We start from the raw sequence: 12,945 nt of genomic DNA, 5'->3' as shown, positions 1-12,945 counted from the left end.
AGCTTGCAGTGAGCCGAGATCGCGCCACTGCACTTCAGCCTGGGCGACAGAGCGAGACTCCGTTTCAAAAAAAAAAAGACTACATATATTTTCAAAAGTTATCAAGCTGTATACTTTAATGTATGTATTTTAATGAATTTAAATCATGTACCTCAAAAATATCATTGTATAAAAAGGGATTTTAATTTTTAATATACTTTTGGCAGATAGACTGTAGTTAAATGAATAATAATTGCCTAACAGTGGTGCAGATCCTTACTGAAATAACCTTATATGACTGCAAAGAACCTGAGCAAATACAAGGTACTAAAAATAACAAATACTATAGAAGACAAGGATGTGCTGTAGAACTAGGATATCGCTGGAGAACTTAACAAAGAAGTTTCTAGAAGTATATGTTTCTCACCTACTTCTTTCTCTTTCCTCAGAGCTTCCTAAAGAAGAAAAAATGTCTCAACCACTGAGTTCACTAGATATTAAAAATAAACTTGTCAATGAACGTATTGGGGGCTAGAGACAACAGAGTGAAGACATCAATTATTTTAGATAAAATTGATATCTAAACTGGAGTTTTATACCCAGATATATTATATGTAAAACATGAAGATAGAATGCAGACACTTTCAGACATTAAATAAAAAGGTACTTACTGATTCACTCCATAAACATGGAGGAATGACCAAGAAAAGAGGGAGGTATTGTTTCCCAGAATCCAGGAAATAAACACACAAAATATAAAATCTTAGTACTTCCGATGATTACAAAGGGAAGCCTGAGAATGACAACTTTGGAAATCTGTGAAGTTGTCACAGAAAAATTAGAAATGAGTACATATATATCTAAGAAAACCAATGAGACATTTACTAACATTTTTACCTATAATGTTGTGTTTTGTTTAAAAGGTTACTGTACTCAGTATTTTATCTTTTTAGGTGATAAGAAACATCAGAAACAGTTGAGGGGCCAGGAAGTGGGTCCTCTAGGAATCTTGGATTAGAAAGCACTCTGTAGATTGACTTTTTAAAGGTTACTTCTAGAGTTACCTGCCTCATTAACAACTTTAATTATTATTATTTTTATTTATTCATTTTTGTCCAGAAGTCTATCTTTGATTTTATAAACTGACATGTTTTCTTTTTCTGTCATGAGTGCATGATGCTCTCTCTATTCCTTCAACAAGCCTATGACACTTTTTCCTCGTGTCACCTAAAGGTTTATTTTTTGCATGTGTAAGGAGGTCAGACATCATTTTTATTTCTCTTGTTCATCATTCTCCCTGAATATGACCGCAAGACAGAGGTTGTGCCAGGCATGCAGGACTATGTCTTTAGTCACTGTGTTCCAAGCATTGGTAAAAAGAAATACAGCATCCTTTATATTAGAATTCTTCCGAAAACTACACTCACGGCACTGTTCATTGCTGCTAGCTTGTTGTTCAAGAAAGTGTTTTTCTATTTACCCTTCATTGATCTAAGAATTCCTTGGTCACATGCCTGATTTAATGAAGTCACTGTTTAGGGGAAGTACATGGCATAAACATTATTTTAATAAAAATGTCAGTTGGAGAATAAGCAAAGAGTTGTGAAGAAATAACACAATCTTGCATTCTTCATTCAGTCTAGTTTCCCTGCAGTGAGTACCAGTCACTGGTACAGAATGTTTGTGACACGAATTCAAAAAGATATGCCTGGTGATTTATGCCTTATTGTTAGCATAATAATAGACTAGTAAGAAATTCACTCCTTGAAAGCAGAAGACACAGCTTTTGCCTATAACAGTAAGTAAAGTTTATACTTATGAGTGTTGCTGCATTAGCATCTTCCAGCAGAGTTATTCTGTCCTTGTCATACTTAATTCCTGTAAGGCCAGTCTCATCAGCTGTATTCAGTGTCTTTCTGGAGAAATAATACCTAAATAATGATGTTTCATTATTATTATAGACTTGTTCTTGCATCATCAAATTTTCATCACCAATGACCTTGGCAAACTAATCGATTAATTTCTCTGCTTATCTGTGATCAGCAGATGCTTTATCACCACAAAGTTTAAAAAGTTTAATCCCATGTCTTTTCTTAAATTTTTAAAGTCAGCCTATTGAACATTCAGAAGTTTTTTTTGATTTTTAGTTTGTTATAAAAAATCTTTGTTTCGTGATCAGCATACCGTTAAACTGATGTGTGTTCACATGCCAGTAAATCCACTCTTTCAATACACAATTGAGATCTTCATTTTTAGCTTTACACAGTGTTTTTCTATTTCCCATTAACTTCCATCATAGACTCTTATACTTCTATTTCTTTTTGTCATATATGGTGGTAATTCCAACAATACAGTTTTATGTAAGGTATTTCAGACTTACACTGCTGCCCAGTTTCTCCAACAGCTGTAGGCCCTTTCAATATTTTTAACCATGTATTTACACCACTGAACAGATAATAAGAAAAATCACAGTAAATAATGCATGTACGTCTTGGACCCATGTGGGATATTGTAGGGAACCCATATATATAGATTTATCTGGCCTGTTATGTACAATTTTCTAACCTTGTTTGGTGTACTAGTGCAGGGAAATATAGGCAAAGAATAAAAGGTAATATTGCAACTGAAAGAGGATAGGAGGGTCTTTTTTTCTCCGTAAGGACACTGAACATACTATGTATTTTTGTGCCTGCATTTGGACTGTAACCTGTCACATGAGGTCAGGTGTAAAATTTTTAATTTATAATGTTATGTTGACACTCAAAAAGTTTTAGATTATGGAGCATACTGGATTTCAGATTTTTGAACCACGGATGCTCAAACTAAATGCAGACTACTCTTCGAATTAGTTTAGCTACAAAGGAAACTGTTGAGTCACAAAAAATCAATTTAGGATTGCATAAAGGGTTTTATAAGATGTAAGAGACTACAGAAGATTCTTAGGATCAAAAGAAAGAGAATAACATATGTAAAAAGAAACAATCCACTTGTGTTCAGGACCTCTCAATTATATGTAACTTCATTTAGACTCTCCAAAATTTACTAGAGTAGCCTACCATCTATCTTTACCCACACTGTTAAATGTTATGCCTGGTTGGTTTAGACATTAAATTATTTGAGAGTGGAGACTGCATCTTGTTGATCGCTTAATCTCTAGCACTTGATACTTGCTGCATACATCTAAGACTCAAAATCCATTTGTTGAAAAAGGAATAAACGACCCAAAGCTTTGTTAACTCTGATAAATATGGATAACTAACTTTAATACTGAGATAGTATACTAGGAAAATTTACTTGTGAAAATTTTTGTAGTGTTCATGAATGTGAAATTACCTTTTAAGAATCAAAAAAATTATAAAATAAAAATCTAGTTATTTCATCATAATCTATAATACAAGAACATACAATTTTTTTTATTTATATTTCCTTGAGTATTTTCATTTCTATAATAGCAAATAGTCTGCCTGTGACTGAAATGAAAACAATGGGGAGACAGTAGTCTGTTTTCATTGACTGGAAGTGTCTCTGATTAAACTATACCACAATTTGGGGTTTCAAATGTCAACCAATCAAGTAACACTTTATGTTTAGATATATAAAAAGTATACTATGGCACAACTTATTGCTGTGAAAAATTAAACATACTGTTCTGTGTATTAAATAATAACAGCTACAATATAATTTTATAAATACCTCTGTATTTTTGTGGTAAGTTTACTTAAATCAATATCTACCCTTTTATGTTTATGTGTGCCACACAATATTGTTTACTATAGGCAAAATGTTGTACAGCATTATTTATTCATCTTTCATTATCGAAACTTCATAGTCTTTGATTAACAAGTTCTCATTTTCCCCTCATCTTTCTGCCCTTAGTAATCATCATCCTGCTTTCTGATGTTATGAGCTTAACTATTTTAGTTTCCTCATATAAGTGGAATTATGCAGTATTTGTCTTCCTGTGCCTGAGTTATTTCATGTAGCATAATATTGTTGATTCATATTATCACATAATGCATGATTAGTTCTTTGTCAAGGCTGAATAATATTGCATGGTATGTATATACAACATGTTCTTTATCCATCCATCTTTTGATAGACATCTAGGTTGTTTCCATGTCTTGGCTATTGTGCATAATGATGCAATGCACATGTAAACACTGCTGATATCTCTTCAAAATCTTGATTTCAGTCATTTTGGATAAATACTCAGAAGTGGGATTAATGGATCATTTTTGTGGTGCTGTTTTTTTTTTTTATTTTATTTTTTTAAGTGGTGAGGTCTGTCACCCAGGCTGGAGTGGGATTATGATAGCCCACTGTAGCCTTGAACTCCTGCAGCCTTGTACTCCTGTGCTGAAGAAATCCCCTTGCCTCCACAAGCATGTGCCACCATACCTGGCTATGTTTTTTTCTAATGGAGAGACTGGGTCTTGATTTGCTGCCCAGACTAGTCTTGAACTCCTGGCTTCCAGTGACCCTCCAGACTCGGCCTACCAAAATGCTGAGATTACAAGTGTGAGACACCATGCCTAACCTGGTAGTTCTATTTTTAATGATTTGAGGAACCTCCATACTATTTTTCAAAGCAGCTGCATTATTTTGCATTCTCATTAAGAGTGAACAAGTGTTCCAACTTATATACATCCTTGATGTAATACTTGTTTTGTTTTTAAAGTTTGATATTAGCTATCCTTACAGATATGAGGTGATATCTCATTGTGTGTTTGGTTTCTGTTTCCTTGATGATTGTTGACATTGAACATTTTTGAATATAACTGTTAGCCATTTGCATGTCTTCTTTGGAAATATGTGTATTTAGTTCTTTTGTCAATTCTTTAGTAGGGTTGTTAGGGTTTTTATTTATTTATTTATTTATTTATTTATTTATTTATTTATTTTGCTGTTACGTTGTAGCAATTTATTATATATTTTTGAAATTAAGTCCTTATCTGACATATGACTTGCAAATATTTTCTCCCATTTTGTAGGCTTCTTTTTCACTTTGTTTGTTGTTTAGTATGAAGAAGCTTTTAAATTTGATGTAGATACATTGGCCTATTTTTGCTTTCGTTGCCTGTGCTTTCCATGTTAGATTCATGAATCTATTGCCGTAAAAATCAATGCCACAAAGATCAACTCCTATATTTTTCTAAGAGTTTTACAATTTCACATTTTACATTATAGTTTTTAATGCATTTTAAGTTGTTTTTGTGCATGGTATAAGATAAAGATCTTATTTCATTGTTTGGCATGTGGATATCCAGTTTCCCCAATACAAGTTGTTACAGAAATAATTGTTTCCCCATTGTGTATTCTTAGAATCCTCCTTAAAGTTAAACCATATATTTGTGGATTTATTTTCTGGGCTCTTTATTATGTTCCTTTGGTCTACTGCCTTTATCTCAGTAACATACTGGTTAAGTACAGTAGCTTTTTAATATATTTAAAATCTGAAAGTTGATGCCTCCAGCTTTGTCCTCAGTTCTCAAGATTGTTTTGGCCCTTCAGTGTCTTTTGTGATTGCAAATGAATTTTAGAATCATTTTTTTCTATTTTTATAAAAATGTCATGAGGATTTTTATGGTAATTGCATTGAATCTGTAGATACAATATTAATTTTTCCAATCTATGAACACAGGATTTATTTTCATTTGTTTGTGTCTTCAAATTCTTTCATCAATGTTTTATAGTGTCTAGCATCTCACCTCTTTAGTGAGATTTATTCCTAAATATTTTATTCTTTTGATGCTTTTGTGAATGGGATTGCTTTCTTAATTTTCTTTTCAGATAGTTCACTATTAGTATATAGAAACAGAAATAATTTTTGTATGTTGATTTTGTATCCTACTTGTTTGCTGAATTCATTTATTAATTGTAGGAGTTTTAAATAACGATTTTAGGATTTTCTGTATATGTAAGATAATATCATCTGCATACGGGAGTAATTTACTTCTTTTTTTCTGATATTTATGCCATGTTTGCTTGTCTAATTGCTCCAAGTGAGACTTCCATTGCTACATTGAATAAAGGTGAGACAGCGGGCATCCTTGCCTTGTTTTTGATCATAGAGGGAAAGCATTTGGATTATCACCATTGAATACAATGTTATTTGTGGCCTTTTCATATATGAATTTTATTGTATTGATGAACATTCCTTCTAAACCTAGTTTATGGAGAATTTTAATCATGAAAACTTGTAAAATTTTTGTCAAATAGTTTTTGGCATCTATTGAGATGATCATGTAAATTTTATCTTTCATTCTGTTAATGCTCTATATGATATTACTTGATTTGTATTTGCTTAACTATCTTTCAAATCCAGGGTTAAATCTTACTTGTCCGTGACATTTAATGCTTCTAATTTTCTAGTGAATTCAGTTTGCTAGTATTTTGTTGAGAGTTTTTGAATTTATATTCATGAACGAATATTGACTTATCATTTTCTTTTTTTGTGGTATCTGTCTGGTTTTGATGTCATGATATTGCTGAACTAAGAAAATGAGTTTGAATGTGTTTCATTCTCTTCAATTCTGTGGAAGAGATTTAGAAGAATTAGTGTTAATTCTTTTTTAAATGTTTCACACGATTCACCAATTAAGCTATTTGGTCCTGGAGTTTTCTTTGTTGGAAGGATGTGTTTGTTTACTGATTTTATCACCCCACTGATTATAGATTTACTTATATTTTCTATTTCGTTTTGACTCAGGTAGATTTATGTTTATAGGGATTTTTCTATTTTTCTTGCTTATCCAGTTTATTGTCATATGGGTGCTCATAGTTGTCTCCTGTGATTTTTTTATATTTTTGTGGCATCAATTGTAATATATGTCCTTTATTTTCTGTTTTTGAGTCTTATCTTTTTTGTTTTTAGCTATTATTGCTAACCACTTCTCTATCTTTTAAAAAAACTGTATATTTTAAAATTGTTTTTATATTTTCTGTGCAATTGCTTTCTTCTGTAATCTCCATTATACTTTTCCTCTGGTAATTTGAGTTTGTTTTAATTTTTCTATTTATTTGAAGAATAGGTTTAGATAGGTTGAGATCTTTCTTTTTTTTTAATGTAGGCATTCTCAAAATAAGCTTCCTTTTTAGTACTGTTTTTGTTCCATCACATAAGTTTTGACATGTTTTCATTTCTGCTTTTCTCAAGATATTTTCTAACTTTCTTTCATTTTTCTTTAACCCACATATTGCTCAATAGAATCCTATAAAATTCCTACACATTTTTAATTTCTTTTTAGTTTTACTTCTGCTATTGAGTTCTAGCTTTATTTCATTGTGATTGGAAAAGATTGGCATACTTTTAGTCATCTTGAGTTGTCATATTTGCTTTATGACCTAACATGTAACCTATCCTGGAGAATGTTTCGTGTACACTCAAAAAGAATGTATATTCTGCCACTGTTTCGTGGAATGTTCTGGATAAAGTCTGTTACATCCATTTGATCAATAATGTTATTCTGGTCTCCTGTTTCTGTATCAATTTCCTGTTTGCATATTCTATCCATTATTGAAAGTGGAGTATTAAAATCCCCTGTTCATGTATTTCCATTTATTTATCACTTCAGTTCTGTTAATATTTGCTTTGTGTATTAAACAACTTTGAAATTGTGTGCACATATATTATAATTGCTGTATCTTCCTGGTGGATTGACTCTTTTATCAATATATAATAACCTTTTTTTGTTTGTTGTAACAGTTTTTGACTTACAACAAATGCCAAATATACTATTAAATTTAATTTTATTCTTTGTACTATCTTTCCTACTCTTTTTTTCTATATTTGGTGGACCTGTGATTTTAACTTTGTAGAAATGTTTAGCATGTGTATGGAAACAAGTTCAAATTCTGATGTTCTGCAATTGTGTCCTACCTACCTGAAGTTCAGATTTTACATCAGATATGTAGAATCTAAAACTGAATATCTTGAATAACTGAAGCTCAGATTCAGAAGGTAAGTGAAAATTTGTGGACCTTATTCTCTTTCTTTTTCTATGTACACAGAGGATCTTTTCAATATTCTCTACCTTAGTTTTTCTGGATCAAGGTCAAAAAAATAATTAAACATCTCATCGTAAAACATTGATATTCCTCTCAACACTTCAGATTCTATTAGTCTGGACCATAGAAAAATGACATTTTTGAAAGTCAAAGTTTTTTGACTATGACAATTGCATAAAGCTTCACTTAATATTTTCAAATATTTCTAATTTTCTTTAGATGTGTCCTAAGTTATTGAGAACTATGGGATGACAAATTTTAATGTTTTCATTATTATGTTAGATGCAGAAACATGTTTCATTTGGTTTGAATTTTAAAAAAAGGTGTTCAATTTTATGTGTTTATATGGTGTTCAGTTACGTTATGTTACAATTTACTACAGAATTTTTGATGTATTTTCTTCTGCACTATTGATTGATCACTATTTGTTTATTCCTCTGATACTCATTAAATTGAAGTCATAACACTGTGATTTATGGAGTTCTGATATTATGCTTATAAATGGACAAGTTTCATTTTTACAGTATGAAATTTTCTCAGAATATTTTATCATAATAATGTAGTTTACAAAAGACTTAATAATGCTTCTCTATCCATCTGAAATGCTTTTAATATGCGTCCAGATATTTTGAGAACAGACTTTTATGAATAATCCAGAGCTTTCATTTATCTCAGCTTTTTGTCCTATATTGCTATGATCACATATGCACATACACTGAAAAATGATCCAATAAGTTAGTGTCCTAAAATGTTTTCTGTTACCATGAGCTTTCTATAGAACATGGCTATGACAAAAAACAAATAATTCTAGAGTATTTTAAGGCAAAACAAACTTATAAGACTTTCAGCTAAAATAAAAACTAATAAGTTAAAATTTATTAGAATAGTTATTTCAATCCACTGCTATCTCTACCCTCCAACTTCTAACCACCACTACAAAAGCCTACAAATGTATTTGCTTCTATTATAAGTTGACATGAACTTTTAACTGTATATTTTTCAGACATACAATGTATTCAATGTTGAATTAAATTTATCTTCTTTAATCTGTAGTTTTAGTAGTGAACATAGGAACTTTCTTAACGAAGAAGAAATATTAAAATATTAAGACGATGTTTTACTTCTGGCAGTGAGATGGTGTAGCTTTAAAGGTCCTTTGCCCCTACAGAAATACAAACTTACTCTTGATGAATTAAAACCATCACATGCTTAAGTGCATTTTTACTTTATCTGAAATCTCAACACAATGTAAGATCAAACTGAAACGAGAGCAAGAAGAGATCAAGGAGGCTGGATGAAATGGGGACGAATGCTGGTGGCTCGAACCAAAGCTTTGGAAAATAAAGATTTCAAGGCAATGGAGAAGATATTTAGATCTAAGACACAAAACGAAAAGAAAGCAATAGAAGGGCTAATATCATTGGTTAAAGTGTGCCACAGAAAACATCAACCTTTAAGAAAAGCACCAACAAAAAATGAGGATAGTGTTGCTGATATTTTGCTTAATCACAATTAGTGTAAGTTCTTCATTAAAAAAATCAAACACATGAAGAGACAATCCACTAGGAGCAATACTGAGTAAAAATACCAAACAATAGATTGAGAACCCTGGGACTTCAGATGTTGAAATATATACAATATAATATAATAACTTATGGGGAACATTTCTAAAATATTATAATTAAAAATAAAATAAAAGCAATGGAAGAATGAAAAGATATATGTCTGAAAATATATCAAAATAGAACTTTTAAAGATAGAAATATTATATATATATGTGTGTGTGTGTGTGTGTGTCACTAGATTTGCTAGATAACTGTTTAACACAGAAAAGTAGAAAAGAAGATGATTATAAGAAAAATGAAAGAGTCATGGAATGATGAATCTTGTATTAGTGTGGGAAACTCAAGATATTTCTCTGATTATTTTTAACTTTTTGTTATAGAAAAACTTCAACCTATTCAAAAGTATGTAGAATGGCATGGTGGACCTCATATACTCATCACACAGCTTCAGTAATTATTAATCCTGCTGATTTTATTTCAAATACTTACCTATTATTTAAGAAAGTTCCCATTATCCATATCATTTCTGTTCATAGTATTTAAGTATGTTTTATTATCAGACAAATACTCTTAAAAATAAGCATAATTTCAAATATCTACTCAACGTTTTAAATCTCAGTTACCACATCAAGGTCAATTTCATCTTCCATTTGTTTGAATGAATATTCAAACAAGTTCTACATGTTTCAGTTCGTAAACTCATGTCTCTTTTAATTCAGAGGCGCCACCTGCATTTGTTTTTCTCCGCAGTTCATTTGTTGAAGAAACTGGATCACTTGACCTCTTGTATTTCTCACAGACTGAATTTTGCTAATTATATCCCTGTGGCATTGTCTCTGTATTTCTTGAAATGTGGTCATTGGCTCTAGAGGCTAATCAGATTTGAATTTGCTTTTTTTTTTTTTTTTTTTTTTTTTTTTTTTTTTTTCAAGTATCCTTAATAGGCCGTGGAGAGTACACTTCTATCCTGGAGTACATGCTATCTAGTTACCTCTCTTTTTGTGAAGTTAGCAGTCATTGATGATCAATGCTTAGGCCCATTAATTTATTCCAGTGTCTCAAAGTTGACTATAATTCTGCCAATCTTTCTTACTTTACTAACTGTAATGCTTTTGGAAAGAGAAATATTTCTTCATCTATTATTGGTTATCCAATATCATAGCTTACATAGAAAAGACAGAATACTTACTCTATTTACCAGTATACAACATAATGTTCTGATTCACACACCTCCTCTATTAATTTCCCTTTTATCTGTATAAATATGACTCACGTATTTTTAACATATTTGATGTGTGTCAATCCATTACAAATATTACACTTATCAATGTTGAGATTTTCCATCTTTGGAAAGTGGAACTATCTGCAATTTGGTTCCCGAGTCCTTTTGGCATGATTTTTTGCATTCTTCATCGTTTGTTTGCTGTTGGGCATGTCAAAATATTAAAGGAAAATGGTATTTAGAAAACAGACGCTGGGTCACATGTATATTACTACTGAGTTGGTTGTGCTAGCCTTTATCAATGGACTGGATCAAATAAATAGTTAAATAACATTTTTATTCTTAAAGAGAGCACACATTATAAATCCATGCTAAACTTTCTATTCAGATTCGAGACTACAAAGGCTTATCCTCTTATATCACTTTTTTTTCCTCTCCTGGAGCATCTCAATTTGCAACTACATGAAAAACAATGAAATTAGAATACCATATTTGCTTTACCACACAGTGCGAACACAAAACCTTAAATTACCATTTCTAGCTACAAGAAATAATATACCTGACTGTAAATACTTAGTTTTTATCCTTATGTATATAGCATTAAGGTTTTAAAATCGTATTATTATGCTTTAAAGTCCCACTTTCTGATTTGCATCCAAACTCCACGTACGTGCATTGGCATCTTTTAAAAACTATTTCTCAAACCACCTTATGATGTCTGTCAAATACTAGTTGTTTATTTCTATCATTTATTCTACATGTATTAGTTGGCATTTTATAGGGAAACAGAGTTTATCCTTCACCTCAGGTATTTTTATATTAATTTATATATTTATAATGAAATAGACTCATGGATTCTTCTTTTATTTAATAAGTTACAACACCTCACTTTCATTTATTTTGATGCTTGAAGTTAACTAGATTTAGCCAGCATAAACAGTGTTAAGAGGAAAGGTTCTCATGCTAAATGACTATCTCAAAAAGTTAGAAAGATCTCAAATTAACAATCGGACACAATTATCTGGAGGAACTATAAAACAAGAATGAACTAACTCAATGTATTACAGAATAAATGAAATGAATCAAATCAGAAGAGAATTAAACAAAATTTAGACCAAAAATTCCATATGAAGAATCATCAAAATCAACTTTGTTCTCTGAAGGGATAAACAATATTGATAGATTGGAAGACAGATTAATGAAGAAAAAAAAGAGAAAATCAAAATAAGCATAAACAGAAATGAAAAAGATGAAACTACAGTCAATCCCACGGAAACATTTAATACAAAAGATGTTCAATTACAATAATGACCACTTCCATGCACACAAACTGGAAAATCTGAAGGAAATGAATGAATTCCCGGAAATATACAACTTCCTGAAATTGAGTCAGGAAGAAATTGAAACCTTGAATAGATCAATGTTGAGTTTTGAAATACTGAAATATAAAAACCCACCAACCAACAAAAGTCCCAGATCACATGAATTCACAGTTAAATTCTACCAATCATACAAAGAAGAGTTGGTAGCAATTCTGCTGAAACTATTCCAAAAAATCAAGGAGAAGGAACTCCTCCCTAACTTATTATATGAACCAAGCATCACTCTGCCACCAAAACCTGGCAAAGACACAACAAAATAAAGAAAATTATGTTCAGGCCAATATTGCTGATGAACAAAGATGCAAACATTCTCAATAAAATACTAGCAAACTGAATCCAGAAACACATCAAAGAGTTAATTCACCATGATCAAGTAGGCTTCACTCACGGGTTGCAAATTTAGTTCAACCTACAAAAATCAATAAATATAATTCACCACATAAACAGATACAAAAATAAAAACCATGTGTTCATCTCAATAGATGTGGAAAAAATCTTAGATAAAATCCAATGTTCTTTATGATGAAAACCCTCAAAAAACTAAGCATCAAAGGAACATACCTGAAAATATTCTTTCTTAGTTTCCCATATGAACTTTTTTCTCATGACAGTCAATTAAATGTTGCTGCTTTTCAGATTATGTTTCTTTTTACTCTTAACTCCCTATTCTCCTACAGGTGTCATTCAATATTTAACCGTTAAGTGTAATATTGGATACAGGTTCTTCCTTGGTGTTATTTATCAGGTTGAAGAAGTTACATTCTATTCCTACTTTACTAAGAGATTAATA

The sequence above is a fragment of the Colobus angolensis genome, unplaced genomic scaffold (assembly GCF_000951035.1).
Source record: "Colobus angolensis palliatus isolate OR3802 unplaced genomic scaffold, Cang.pa_1.0 Scaffold553, whole genome shotgun sequence".
Lineage (NCBI taxonomy): Eukaryota > Metazoa > Chordata > Mammalia > Primates > Cercopithecidae > Colobus > Colobus angolensis.
The sequence above is the reverse complement of the archived record's forward strand: the minus strand, read 5'-3'. Positions refer to the sequence as shown.